This window comes from Oryx dammah, unplaced genomic scaffold (assembly GCF_014754425.2).
Source record: "Oryx dammah isolate SB20612 unplaced genomic scaffold, SCBI_Odam_1.1 HiC_scaffold_19, whole genome shotgun sequence".
Classification (NCBI taxonomy): Eukaryota; Metazoa; Chordata; class Mammalia; order Artiodactyla; family Bovidae; genus Oryx; species Oryx dammah.
In genome coordinates this window covers 69899190-69912153 of record NW_024070203.1, presented here as the reverse complement: position 1 = coordinate 69912153, position 12964 = coordinate 69899190, and the positions used below count along the sequence as shown (strand labels likewise).

Here is a 12964-nt window from a genome sequence, read left to right as displayed (position 1 = left end):
TTAAACTTCTATTTCTTTTGTCCTACTGATGTCCTACTTTGATGGATGGACTAAATATTAGCTGATAATAAGCCATAGAAATGTTTCAGTCCCAGACCTTTTGAATGATAGTATTGCTTAATTCCTCCCTGTGTTTCATATTTCCTGATCCAGATAGTGAATATTGGGAGTGCATGCATGGTACACATGATAAGCCCTCAGTAAACACTTGTGATGGAGCACAGTGACATGTGTTCCAACCCTGGAGGATGAACCCAGCTTTGTGTGTTTGCTCCATCAATCACTAGCTGTGTAAACTTTCATAGTCCCTTAAACTTTCTGAACTTTAGACTGCTCATAGGAATATAAAGTTCTTGCCTTGCCCATCTTACAAAGAGTTATGTGGATTAAATTATTTAATGTTCCTGAACAAATTTAGACCAGTAGAGTGCCATATGAATTTAAGGAAGAGAGTGATTGAATACTTACAACTAAATTAAGGGGACAGTTATTATTTAAAAGCTTCCTTGTTTCAGGTCATTGAGTGAAATAAATTGGTGTCTCTGAATCTTACATAATCATCTCCATCAGTGTTAAGACAGTTTACCAAGTAAATAAAGATAAAAAGGAGACCATGTCTAGAACTAGGTAAGACCGATGAGGTGGTTGACAAAGGCCTCTCATTTCTTTGAAAATTTTTTATTGTGCTGATCCTAAGATAGGCAAATGGTTTAGCAAAATCTGGTTGGATCTTGGTGTCTGAAACAACTGGGCCATGTATAACGTATAGAACGCATAATGTAAAGACTGAATACTGAGTTGTCTTGGAAGACCCTGTACTGATGTTATGTAATGGTTTTCTGCTGCCTCCTCAATTCCATATGATAGATTAAAAATTAGGAGACTTTTAGAAACTTGCATTAAAGACTTCTAACAATAGGTAGAGGCTGGATACAAGAAACATAACCAGATAGAGAAAGTTTAGAATGTTGTGCTTAGTTGCTCAGTCATGTCTGACTCTTTGTGGCTGCATCCAGGCAAGAATTTTGGAGCAGGTTGCCACTTCCTACTCCAGGGGATCTTCCCCACCCAGGGATCAAAACCACGTCTCTTGAGTTAGCAGGTTCTTTACCACTAGCATCACCTGGGGATCCTTTTTTAAACATAAGAGGCAATATTGCCTAGTTCTCCAGTGAACTGTTTTGGTAGTTCTAGTAAAAATAGGTGACTGGCTTCCTTTGAAGTGATAGCAGGACTAGAAATTGAGGGAACATATGAAGTGTCTTTAGACTAGACAATACATTTTTAAGAAGACCCATAGGGGAAAAGAGTACATCCAAATAGCTTTTGATAAAGGAAAGTATAAATCATTCTTTACATGGAGCTACTCAATTTGCTACATTTTAACCTGTTTTATCTTATTTTGAAAAATATACCTAAAACATACTTTATGGATTCAATTTAATAATCTGATCTCTATTAAGTCAAAATATCTCTCTTAGAATTATAATTAATTTACTCATTAATGCTTAAATTATTCTTTGTCATCTTCCTCCTAATTGCCATGCATATGAATTATGGGTAGATTTAAGTAATTCTAATTTTCCTTTATGCTTATGATGCTTTTAGGCTTCCATGAGTAGGATATATAGAAAAAGAAATTTGAGATGTTGTTGTCAGAAATTAGGGAAAGGATAATGGGCAAGTTAAAAATAAGATGCACTTAACATTCATGGATGCCTTCATTTATTCATTAAATCAATTTTTATTGTACGCCAAATATGAGACAGACACCATACTGACAGTGTTAAGTGAATCATGGCTATTTAATGAGGAAAATACACACTGCAAAACAAATTTAGAGTAAGATCAGGGTGCCTCCATGGCTTCTCTTCTTACTAGATTTTGGTGGATGGAATGTTAGTACAGGGACTCGGAAGCACTGTTCCATGGGCATGCATGCTCTGAGCCCCCAAATTATCTGGAGGACAAGAGCACAGAGTGGGATTTAAAATACCTTCTGAAAGGTTCCAACCAGAGAAAATCATTTAACAGTGAGTGGATAAGATAGTGAGGCAGTGTGGAATACTGGTGTTTACTACTTTTGGGGGCTTCCTGGTGGCTCAGATGGTGAAGAATATGCCTGCAGTGCAGTAAACCTAGGCTCGATCTTTGGGTCAGGAAGATCCCCTGGAGAAGGGAATGGCTATCCACTCCAATATTCTTGCCTGGAGAATTCCATGAACAGAGGAGCCTGGTGGGCTACAGTCTATGGGGTTCAAAGAGTTAGACATGACTGAGCAGCTAACACTTTCACTTTCTCAAGGGTTCCAACCAATTAAGTCTTTTAACAATGAGTGGATAAGATGTTGTGAAATACTGGGAAGAATAAGAATCAGGAATCAGAGGAAACTGGGCTCAGATTCCATGTGTAGCCCCTACAAACTCATTGACATTGAGAAGGCTACAAAGATTCCTGAACAGCTTTGTATTTTAAAGTAGAGATAAAAATACCTACTTCTCAAGCTCATTATGTAACATGCTGCATAGTTCCTGGCACATGGCAGGCAATTAATAAATACTAATTTCCTTTTTACTAGATACTTTGATGGGTATTCAATTCTCAATATATACATAGACTTAAATAGCCAAGAAAGTACTAAAGTCTTCTTCCTCATCTCTGCTATTAAGTGTGGAATTTGTTTTCTTCACTCATTTGGATTTCACTTCACTATGGATCTTCTTTTCTAGGCTTCAAAGATTCTTTCAAATGAGCTGTGGCTTTATACATATTAGAATATGAAGGCATTTAGACCATTCTTTTAGTAATGTACAGAATATGTCTTGCTGGTTTCCTTAATGCTTAGTTGTTGGGGCCTTAAATTACTATGAAGATAAAATCTTCACAGCTAATGAAACAGAATCAGTTCAATTCAGTTCAGTCACTCAGTCATGTCCGACTCTTTGTGACCCCATGAATCGAAGCACGCCAGGCCTCCCTGTCCATCACCAACTCCCGGAGTTCACCCAAACTCATGTCCATCGAGTCGGTGATGCCAGCCAGCCATCTCATCCTCTGTCATCCCCTTTTCCTGCTGCCCCCAATCCCTCCAAGCATCAGAGTCTTTTCCAATGAGTCAACTCTTCGCATGAGGTGGCCAAAGTACTAGAGTTTCAGCTTTAGCATCATTCCTTCCAAAGAACACCCAGGGCTGATATCCTTCAGAATGGACTGGTTGGATCTCCTTGCAGTCCAAGGGACTCTCAAGAGTCTTCTCCAACACCACAGTTCAAAAGCATCAGTGAAACAGAATAGGTGAAAGTATATAGAAAACTACCCAGAAATAAACCCATCACTTGGTCATCTAACACCTGTAGGAAGAGGTAGTAGTAACAGGCTGTTCCAGTCACTGGGGACTAGGAAATAAAGAAATAAGATTGCTTTCTGATGGGTGAATGTAAAGCAACTATTATATATGAGCTCAGTCAACTAAGAAAGATTCGTAGAGCAAGAGTTTACTTGAAAATATTGGCATTTTTATTTAAAAAGGAAGGAGAGAAGGATGGAGGGAGGGAGGGATGGAGGAAGAAAAGAAATAGACATTGTAGCAATTGAAAATAAAAATTGGTGGCTTAGTAAGAGAATGCCTGCCAAGCACCTCTCACTCCATCTTTAGGGAGTGGTGATATGACACCTGAATCATGATTTTTTAAAAAAAATTATGTCCCAATAATGCCGTGAAGATAGCCATTAAAATCATCTACTTATTTCCATCCTCATCAGAAAGCTTCCAATTATAATTTGGTTATGAATTATTAGCTTGCATATTGTTGTTAATCAGTCACTCAGTCGAGTACAACTCTTTGCGACTCCGTGGACTGCAGCACGCCAGGTTTCCCTGTCCTTCACCATCTCCTGGAGTTTGCAAACTCATGTCCATTGAGTCGATGATGCCATCCAACCATATCCTCCTGTGTTGTCTCTTCTCTTCCTGCCTTCAATATTTCCCAGCATCAAGGTCTTTTCCAATCAGTCAGCTCTTCACATCAGGTGGCCAAAGTAATGGAGCTTCAGTTTTAGCCTCAGTCCTTCCAATGAGTATTTGGGGTTAATTTCCTTTAGGATAATGACTGGTTGATCTCCTTGAGGTCCACGGGACTCTCAAGAGTCTTCTCCAGCCCCACAGTTCAAAGGCATCAATTCTTCAGGGCTCAGCCTTCCTTATGGTCCAACTTTCACATCCATACATGACTACTGGGAAAACCATAGCTTTGACTATATGAACCTTTGTAGGCAAAGCTTGCATATAGGCCAGTGGACTATCTGGTCCATTCTAAAACATTTCTCATTATAAATTCATGGCTTGGCATTGTGATTTTAAAGTGTTAGTCTCTTGGAAATCTGATTACCTGTGGACTTTCTCCCATGGATGAATAATTAAATTTTCAAGTCCACAAGCTGCAGACCAGATACTGGGAAAGGACAATGTAATCACAAGCTAAGGAGGCTAGTTTATCTGGAGAGCCAGCCACTTTCCCCAGACATCTTTGCCAGCACCTTTCCATTCAAAACTAAGCCATTCTGTCCTGGACTCAACTAGAATGACTGAATTTACACTTGATTTTCAAGGATCAGATAGAGAAATTTAGCCTCTTACTCTATTTATTAAAAATGCATAGTTAGAAAATCTATGGGACCTTGAGTTTGGCAAAGATTTTTTTATTTAGAACACCAAAGGCAAAATTTTTGAAAGAATTGATCAGCTGGACCTCATTAAAATTAAAATTTTCTATTCTATGAAAGTCGCTGTGAAGAGAATGTATAGTCTCCTACAGATTTGAAGAAAATATTTGCGAATGAAACAACTGATGTTATAAAATTTATGAACTTTTAAAACTCAACAATAGGAAAACAAACAGCTCAGTTAAAAAGATGAGCCAAATCTCTTAACAGATACCTCACCATCGAGGATACACAGCCATCTGAAGATGCTCCATTTTAGACATCATCAGGGAAATGCAAATTAAAAGTACAATACAATGCCACTATACATCTATTAGAACTTTTAGAATTCAGAAAACTGACAATATGAAATGCTGATAAGGTTGTAGAGCAACAGGAACTCTCATTCACTGCTGGCAGGAATGCAAAAGGGTATAGCCACTTTGGAAGATGGTTTAAAGGTTTCTTATAAAACTAAATATATTCTTACCATGTGATCTAAAGATCATGTTCCTTGGTATTTATCCAGAGCAGTTGAAGACTTATATCTACACAATAACGTGCACATGGATGTTTATAACAGCTTTATTTGTAATTGTCAAAACTTGAAGGTAACCAAGATGTCTTTCAGTAGGTGAGTGGATAAATAAACTATGGTACTTCCAAACAATGGAACGTAACTGTGCACTTAGAAGTATATATCACTCAAGAAATACAGGGATAGATCTTAAATTCATATTACTCAGTCAAAGAAGCTGGTCTGAAAAAACTCCATACTGTATGATTCCAACTCTGTGACATTCTGTAGAAAGCAAAACTATGAAAGTAGTAAAATGACTAGTGGCTGCCAGTGATTGGGGAGAGGCAAAGATAGACAGACACAGAAGATTTTTAGAGCAGTGAAACTACTCTGTATGATACTCTGCTGCTGCTGCTGCTAAGTCGCTTCAGTCGTGTCCGACTCTGTGTGACCCCATAGACGGCAGCCTACCAGGCTCCCCCGTCCCTGGGATTCTCCAGGCGAGAACACTGGAGTGGGTTGCTATGTCCTTCTCCAGTGCATGAAACTGAAAAGTGAAAGTGAAGTCGCTCAGTCCTGTCCAACTCTTCGCGACCCCATGGACTGCAGCCTACCAGGCTCCTCCATCCGTGGGATTTTCTAGGCAAGAGTACTGGAATGGGGTGCCATTTCCTTCTCCGATATGATACTCTTAAGTTTGTCTAAACTCATAGAATGTACAATACCAAGAATGAATACTAGTATAAACTATGGACTTTGGGTGATAATGACATGTTGGTTTAAATTCACCAGTTGTAACAGATGTACCCCTCGGGTGGGGTTTGTTGATAATGCTGGAGGCTCCAGGGAGGCAGTGCAGGGAGTATGGGGGAAATTCCTGCTGCTGCTTCTCATTTTTTCTGTGAACATAAGATTAAAGTTAGTTTTAAAAAATAGAGAGTGGGATGAATTGAGAGTAACGTTGAATCATATACATCACCATATGTAAAATAGCACAGGGAACTCCACCCAGTGCATTGTGACTACTTAAAGGGCTGGGATGGGGTGGGGAGGCGGGAGGGAGGTTCAAGAGGGCAGGGACATGCGTATACCTATGGCTGATTCACACTGTTGTACGGCAGAAACCAGCACAATACTGTGAAGTGGTTATCCTCCAGCTAAAAATAAATTTTAAAAAGAATAAAATAAAAACTATGACTAATTTTAAAAGCATGAAATTTCAGTTTTTCCATTATCAATGAATTCATCATTAAGTTATACTAATTTATCGATTTAAATATCATTTTAGTTTGCCTGTTCATTTTTGGCAGAAATTTGCCCAAATAACTGGATTTCCATTGTATTGAAAGTTATCAGCCTTGTTTTATCAAGGAAAATGCTTCATCTTGGTAGAAGAATGCAAAACACCTCCTGGCTCATAAACTGAATGATTTGGTTCAAAAATATTGCCTAACTGAATTAGAAGTCAGGAATTTTTTCTTCAGTCACTCTAGTTTTAATTCCATTTTTTAATGCTCTTGATAGACTCTAAATTCCTTCTTATAAGTAATCTAAATATATTAGATAAAATCATTAATGGTAGACTCTGTCCAAAAGTCAACATGGGTAAATAATCCTTATAAAATTATAAAAGTATTTTATATACAGATAATAGGCAATGCTATTTTTAAAGATTATTTCAAGTGATTCTTCTTTGTATACCTGTCCTTCCAAACATAGCATATTCTTGGATATATTCTTAGGTTTTTTATGGTACCTATGAAATTTAAATTTAAATATACTTATTAACCATGTGGTATTTGTGTGTGTATGTGTGTGAGTAATGTTATTCATGCTTTAAAAATAAGGAAATCCTACCATTTGTGACAACATGGATGGAGGTGGAGGACATTATGCTAAGTGAAATAGGCCATACATGTAAAACAAATAGTCTGTGATCTCACTTGCTTCTATTCTTTGAAGAATCTAAACTAGTACAACCTCAGAGAAGCAGAGAGTAGAATGATGGTTGCTAGGGTTGGAGGGAGGGAGAAATAGGGGGAGGTTGGTCAGAAGTGCACAAAGTTCTTCATGATAAATAAGTTCTAGAGATTTAATATACAGCATGGAGACCAGACTTAACAGTACTGAACTGTATACTTGAAATTTGCTGATAGGGTAAATCTTAGGAAAGAAGAAATGAAGGGAGGGAGGGAGAGGAAGGGAAAGGAAAGGAAAAAAGAAAAGAATAAGTAAAGTAATGGGTTAATTAGCTTGCTTTTGGGGATCTTTTCACAATGTATTTAAATGTAAAAACTCAAATAGTACATCGTCAATATATACCATTTTTTTGGTCGGTTGCTGCTGCTGCTGCTAAGTTGCTTCAGTCGTGTCCCACTCTGTGTGACCCCATAGATGGCAGCCCACCAGGCTCCCCCGTCCCTGGGATTCTCCAGGCAAGAACACTGGGGTGGGCTGCCATTTGTACCTCAGTAAAATCTAGCAGTCGAAAGGTCGTCTTGACTTGCCCAGTGGCTTTCTTCATAAGGAATTTCCTGTAGCTTTTTCTTCTTCCTGGAGTTGTTATAGTAGAGTGTGTGTCCTTCCCTAAGCACTGACTTCAGCTGCCACAGTAACTGAAATCTAGTTTCCAAAGTGGTGAGTAATGCCCTGTAGTCAAATGAAGCAAGAGATCTTTAACAGTTGAAGGACTGTGAACAATTCTGTTTACACAGCATCTCTTGCTGAAAATGCAGATATGAGCAAGAAGGGCACTGTGTTCCTGAGCTGGGAAGGGGAGTGAGTGGGCTTACTGAGGGGATGCCCTGTGTGCTTCCTTCCATAGGGAGTGAGGGAGACACCGCGAGAGTGGGGCACCCTTGGGTCCTCTGACTGGCATGGTGTGTTCTGCTCAGCCAGAGGACAAGAGCCCATGAAAGCGATAGGGGAGCGAGGGAAGGAGTGTCAGTCATTTTCCAGAAGAAAATGGAGAGACGAGGAGAGGAACAGCCACTGTCAATTTGGAGGATAATGAGAGTGACCTTGACGGAGAGAAAAGACCTTTGTTATACTTAATCATCATTAAGAATGCATGGTTATATTCTCAAGAGAATGAATACAGAAGTACAGTCTTAGGGACACCACATACACAGAGCCAGCGGCCTGCTGCAAGTTTCCATTTTGACACAGTATATATACAGCTAGCCTAGTGGTCATGTATGGATGTGAGAGCTGGACTATAAAGAAAGCTGAGTGCAAAAGAATTGATGCTTTTGAACTGTGGTGTTGGAGAAGACTCTTGAGAGTCCCTTGGACTGCAAGGAGATCCAACCAGTCCGTCCTAAAGGAGATCAGTCCTGGGTGTTCATTGGAAGGACTGATGCTGAAGCTGAAGTTCCAATAATTTGGCCACCTGATGCAAAGAGCTGACTCATTGGAAAAGACCCTGATGTTGGGAAAGATTGAGGGCAGGAGGAGAAGGGGACAATAGAGGAGATGGTTGGATGGCATCACCGACTTGAAGGACATGGGTTTGGGTGGACTCCGGGAGTTGGTGATGGACAGGGAGGCCTGGTGTGCTGCAGTTCATGGGCTCGCAAAGAGTCGGACACGACTGAGCGACTGAACTGAAGTGAACTCAGCCTAGCCATCTCCCTTTCTCTCTCTCCTCTCCATAAGCCCTGCTCAGGTTGCTTCTGCTGTAGCAGCAGCTCCACCCCAATCTCAGGTAATGGAGCCATTTAGTTTCCCAAGACAAAGACCTAGTCCTCGTTCTTTCCTCTTCTTATTTCTTCCCATCAGATCCAGTTGGTCTCTGTTTTATGTTCCTTTCCTGCATTCCTACTGCCATGCTGTAATTTGAGCTCTTAACATTTTGATTCTGATCTATAGTATTGTCCTCCTTGTCCATCGGGTTCTAATCTTGCCCCTTGTATTAGATTTCTGTTGCTGCTGTGACAAATGATCACATATTTAGGGTTTGAGACAACATGAATTTGTCATGGTTACCAACCCTCATCTGGCTAAAATTAAGATGGGAGCAGGGTTGCTTTCCTTTATGGGATCCCTAGTGTTACTGAACCAAACTTTGGTCTACTTTCCCTTGTGCAGTAAAGCCAGTCTGCTGATACTGGGCTGTGGTGAAGGAAAGTGTTCACCACATGAAGTGTTGCCCTGCAACACTTATTAAAGGGCACCAAGCAAGGCGTTTAGGACTTTCAGGGCTCAAAATACCTAAACTCCCTGATGGGTTTCAGCAAAGCATTTTAAAGCTATGGTTTTTCCAGTAGTCATGTATGGATATGAAAGTTGGACTATAAAGAAAGCTGAGCACTGAAGAACTGATGCTTTTGCACTGTGGTGTTGGAGAAGACTCTTGAGAGTCCCTTGGACTGCAAGGAGATCCAACCAGTCCATCCTGAATATCAGTCCTGAAATCAGTCCTGAATATCTTTGGAAGGACTGATGCTGAAGCTGAAATGCCAGTACTTTGGCCACCTGATGTGAAGAACTGACTCATTGGAAAAGACCTTGATGCTGGGAAAGATTGAGGGCAGGAGGAGAAGGGGACAACAGAAGATGAGATGGTTGGATGGCAATGCTGACTCAATGGACATGAGTTTGAGTAAACTCTGGGAGTTGGTGATGGACAGGGAGGCCTGGCGTGCTGCAGTCCATGGGGTCACATAGAGTCAAACAGGACTGAGTTGACCAAACTGAACTGAACTGAAGGGAGGGTCATCCAGGGTATGTGATCAACTCGTGCACAGTTCTCTGCTTGGTTGAGAGTGAGGTAGCAAGGTGGTGTCACGGGGGTTAACATTATCAATCCTAAGGCTCCAGTAATCTGGGTGAAGTGCTGGTGGTCATCAAGTCATTCACTTCTTCCTTTTGGTGGAGGTTTTGTCATATGTAAAACAACTCGGGAAAGAACGGAAGATTTTGCGGCTGCCATATGGCTGATTTACTGTTTAAATTGTTTCCAACTCTCCTGGCCCAACTGCTACTTTTGTTACTACATGTTTACATCCTTTCAGTTGTTAATTCTTGACCCAGGCTTTTGTGACTCAGGAAACGCCTGTGTGTGCTCAGTCGTGTCCAGCTCTTTGCAGCTCGGTGAACTGTAGCCCACCAGACTCCTCTGTCCATGGGATTTTTCAGGCAAGGATACTGGAGTGGGCTGCCATTTCCTACTCTAGGGCGTCTTCCTGACCCAGGGATCGAACTGTCATCTCTTGTGTCTCCTGCATTGGCTGGCAGATTCTTTACCTAGCGCAGCTGGGAAGCCCCAGAGGACACCTAGGAGACTGCAACTTTTCTACTAGCGGGAGGCAGGGAGAGGACATGGGGGAAAGGTCTGTCCCGAGAAGGCCCTGTGGGGTCCTCCTTGGTTACACTAGGGGAGAATCTGTTTCCTTGCCTTTTTATTTCCAAAAGCCGGTCATTTCGGCTCATGTTCTCTTTCCTCCATGTTCAAAGCCATCAACTTCTTTTCCCCATTGGTCATTTACTCCTATTCTACTATGATCATGTATCCTGAGATTATCTTCATCTGTCTATGTCTTCCATTTTTAAGGACCCTTTTCATTACATTGGGTGGGCCCACTTAGATCCAACGTAATTTCCCCCATCTGAAGATATTTAACTGCATCTGCAAAGTCCCTTTTGCTGTGCAAGGTAGTCTATTTACAGATTCAAGAGGGGAGGATTTGAACATCTTTGGGGGTCATATTCTGCCCACCACACTGCTTTTATCCTTCATAGTCATAATCCTTCATAATTCCTCACCTTCATAATCACCTCCATGGTGGTTGAGAGCATTGACTTGCTTTATCAGATTCTTGCTTTATCAGATTCTACCTGAATGATGGTGTATCTGTACTGAACCTCTGTTATGAGTTTCTTGTCTGTAAATGAGTTTCCCTCTTGTGTAACATATTGTATAGATTATGGTACACATTCAACACTATTGTAGCTATTTCTGATAACAGTATTGTCATCATGGCCATCAGTATCATGTTAATTAGCTGTTTCCTTACCTCCCTCTACATCTGTTAGCCTGTTTAGAAGATCCGCCATGTCTCATTCAGATAATGTGTTTTGTATGTTCATATAATATATTCTGAGATGGGGCCCCACAATATGTGCTCAACTCATTAATGTTTTTTAGTTCATTCAATAAATGACCTTTGAATAAATTAATCAAGTAAAAGAGAACTATCTGCCTATTTCATAGTCTAGCACACATATTTGACATGCGTCAAATGTCTTCTCATAATTCTCTAACTGCCTCCACTTTCATGTTCTATGTTAAGCTAATGTCACTGGAGCTTTACTCCATGCTTCACATTGGTTTTCTTCCAGCAAATTTTGCATGTGTACATTATCTCAGATATGACCTTCTGGATTTCTGAGCCAACTATATCAAGAATTATGATATATTAAGGAACCCAATCTTGATAAAAAAAAATATTCTCAAATCTTGCCTGTCTTTCCTAACTTTTTTTAATCATATAGAATGAATTAGAGAAAAATACTGATAGTTTTGTGCGTTTTTTCAAAAAATAGTGAAACAGTGAAATAGTTCTCCCTTTTCAGTTACATATACAATAAAATGCAGGTTTATATATTAAGTTCCTGGACTTACAGGAAATAAGCTTGTTTTATTTATATTGAGAGTTTTTTGAAATTTCTCATGGTTTCCTGTTTTATTTATGTTCCTAATTAATTTAATGCATGAAATGAGACTTTGCATCTTGTCTTTTATCATCTGGGAAGAAGTGGAATTTGTAGATTCCCAATATAGTACTCCAGTTAAATTCATATGCATAATTTCTTATTGAAATGACCAGATAGGGGTTGTTATATCACAACAAATTATAATTACTATATAATAATACTTTCAATGTAAAGATAATTTTTAACCTAAAAGTTTTTGAAGTTCAAGTAAGCAGCAGTTCTGGGTCATATTGAGTAAATATCTCAAATATTATGAGACCTTCCTGAATATTAATTCAGGTTCCTCTGGTGCTGTGAATGACCTGGAGTCAGGATGAAGGGTGCAGAGGAGTCCTGGAGGACCCCACCCCAGTGCAGCACCATCACTGGGGTGATTTTGAGAAACTCCCAGAAAAATGCATCATTGTAAATTTTCACAGGAGATAGATTTCCTTTCATAATTAAGGCTATGTGCAATAAATGTGCACATTTTATGTCAGTGTATCTGACATATTATTTACTATCAGGCATCATTGACACTAAATAAATATTGATTGATTGCTTAGTTTTTACATTTGAGGATGGGCATTGATAGTTCAGAATATTAAATAAACCAGTGATGATGTAGACAACACAAAATATTGTTTAGATACATCAGGAGAGTTATGACAGAATAATAATTTCAAAAATGTTCTAATTATTAATGATAAAATTTGTTTCATCAAGCTTTCTTCTGTACTTAAGATGTTTGGTTTTATGAAAGATGCTTCCCTCTGTTGATTTAGGATGATGTATTAAGATCCTTCTGTGCTCTATGATTTGGAGGAACTAATTTAACCTTTCCTGCAACATATCATTCTCACCTATCAGTTTTTTTTCATATATAACTAAAGTGACCATATAATTTGTGTGCAAATTGAAACACTTGAGAGAGAATAAGGACACCATTAATAATTATGGTAGGACAGCTGGCTCAAACTAGACTTTTCCAGGTGAACGGGAGGTGTGATCACTCTACCAGTAGCCCTGTTTTCATTAAACACAGC

General features: G+C 39.6%; 1 protein-coding gene across 2 annotated transcripts in view; it reads left to right on the top strand.

Moving 5' to 3' along the window:
* Window positions 1-12964, top strand: part of OXR1 (oxidation resistance 1) — a 458954-nt gene that overhangs the window by 159662 nt on the left and 286328 nt on the right. The window lies entirely within an intron of this gene.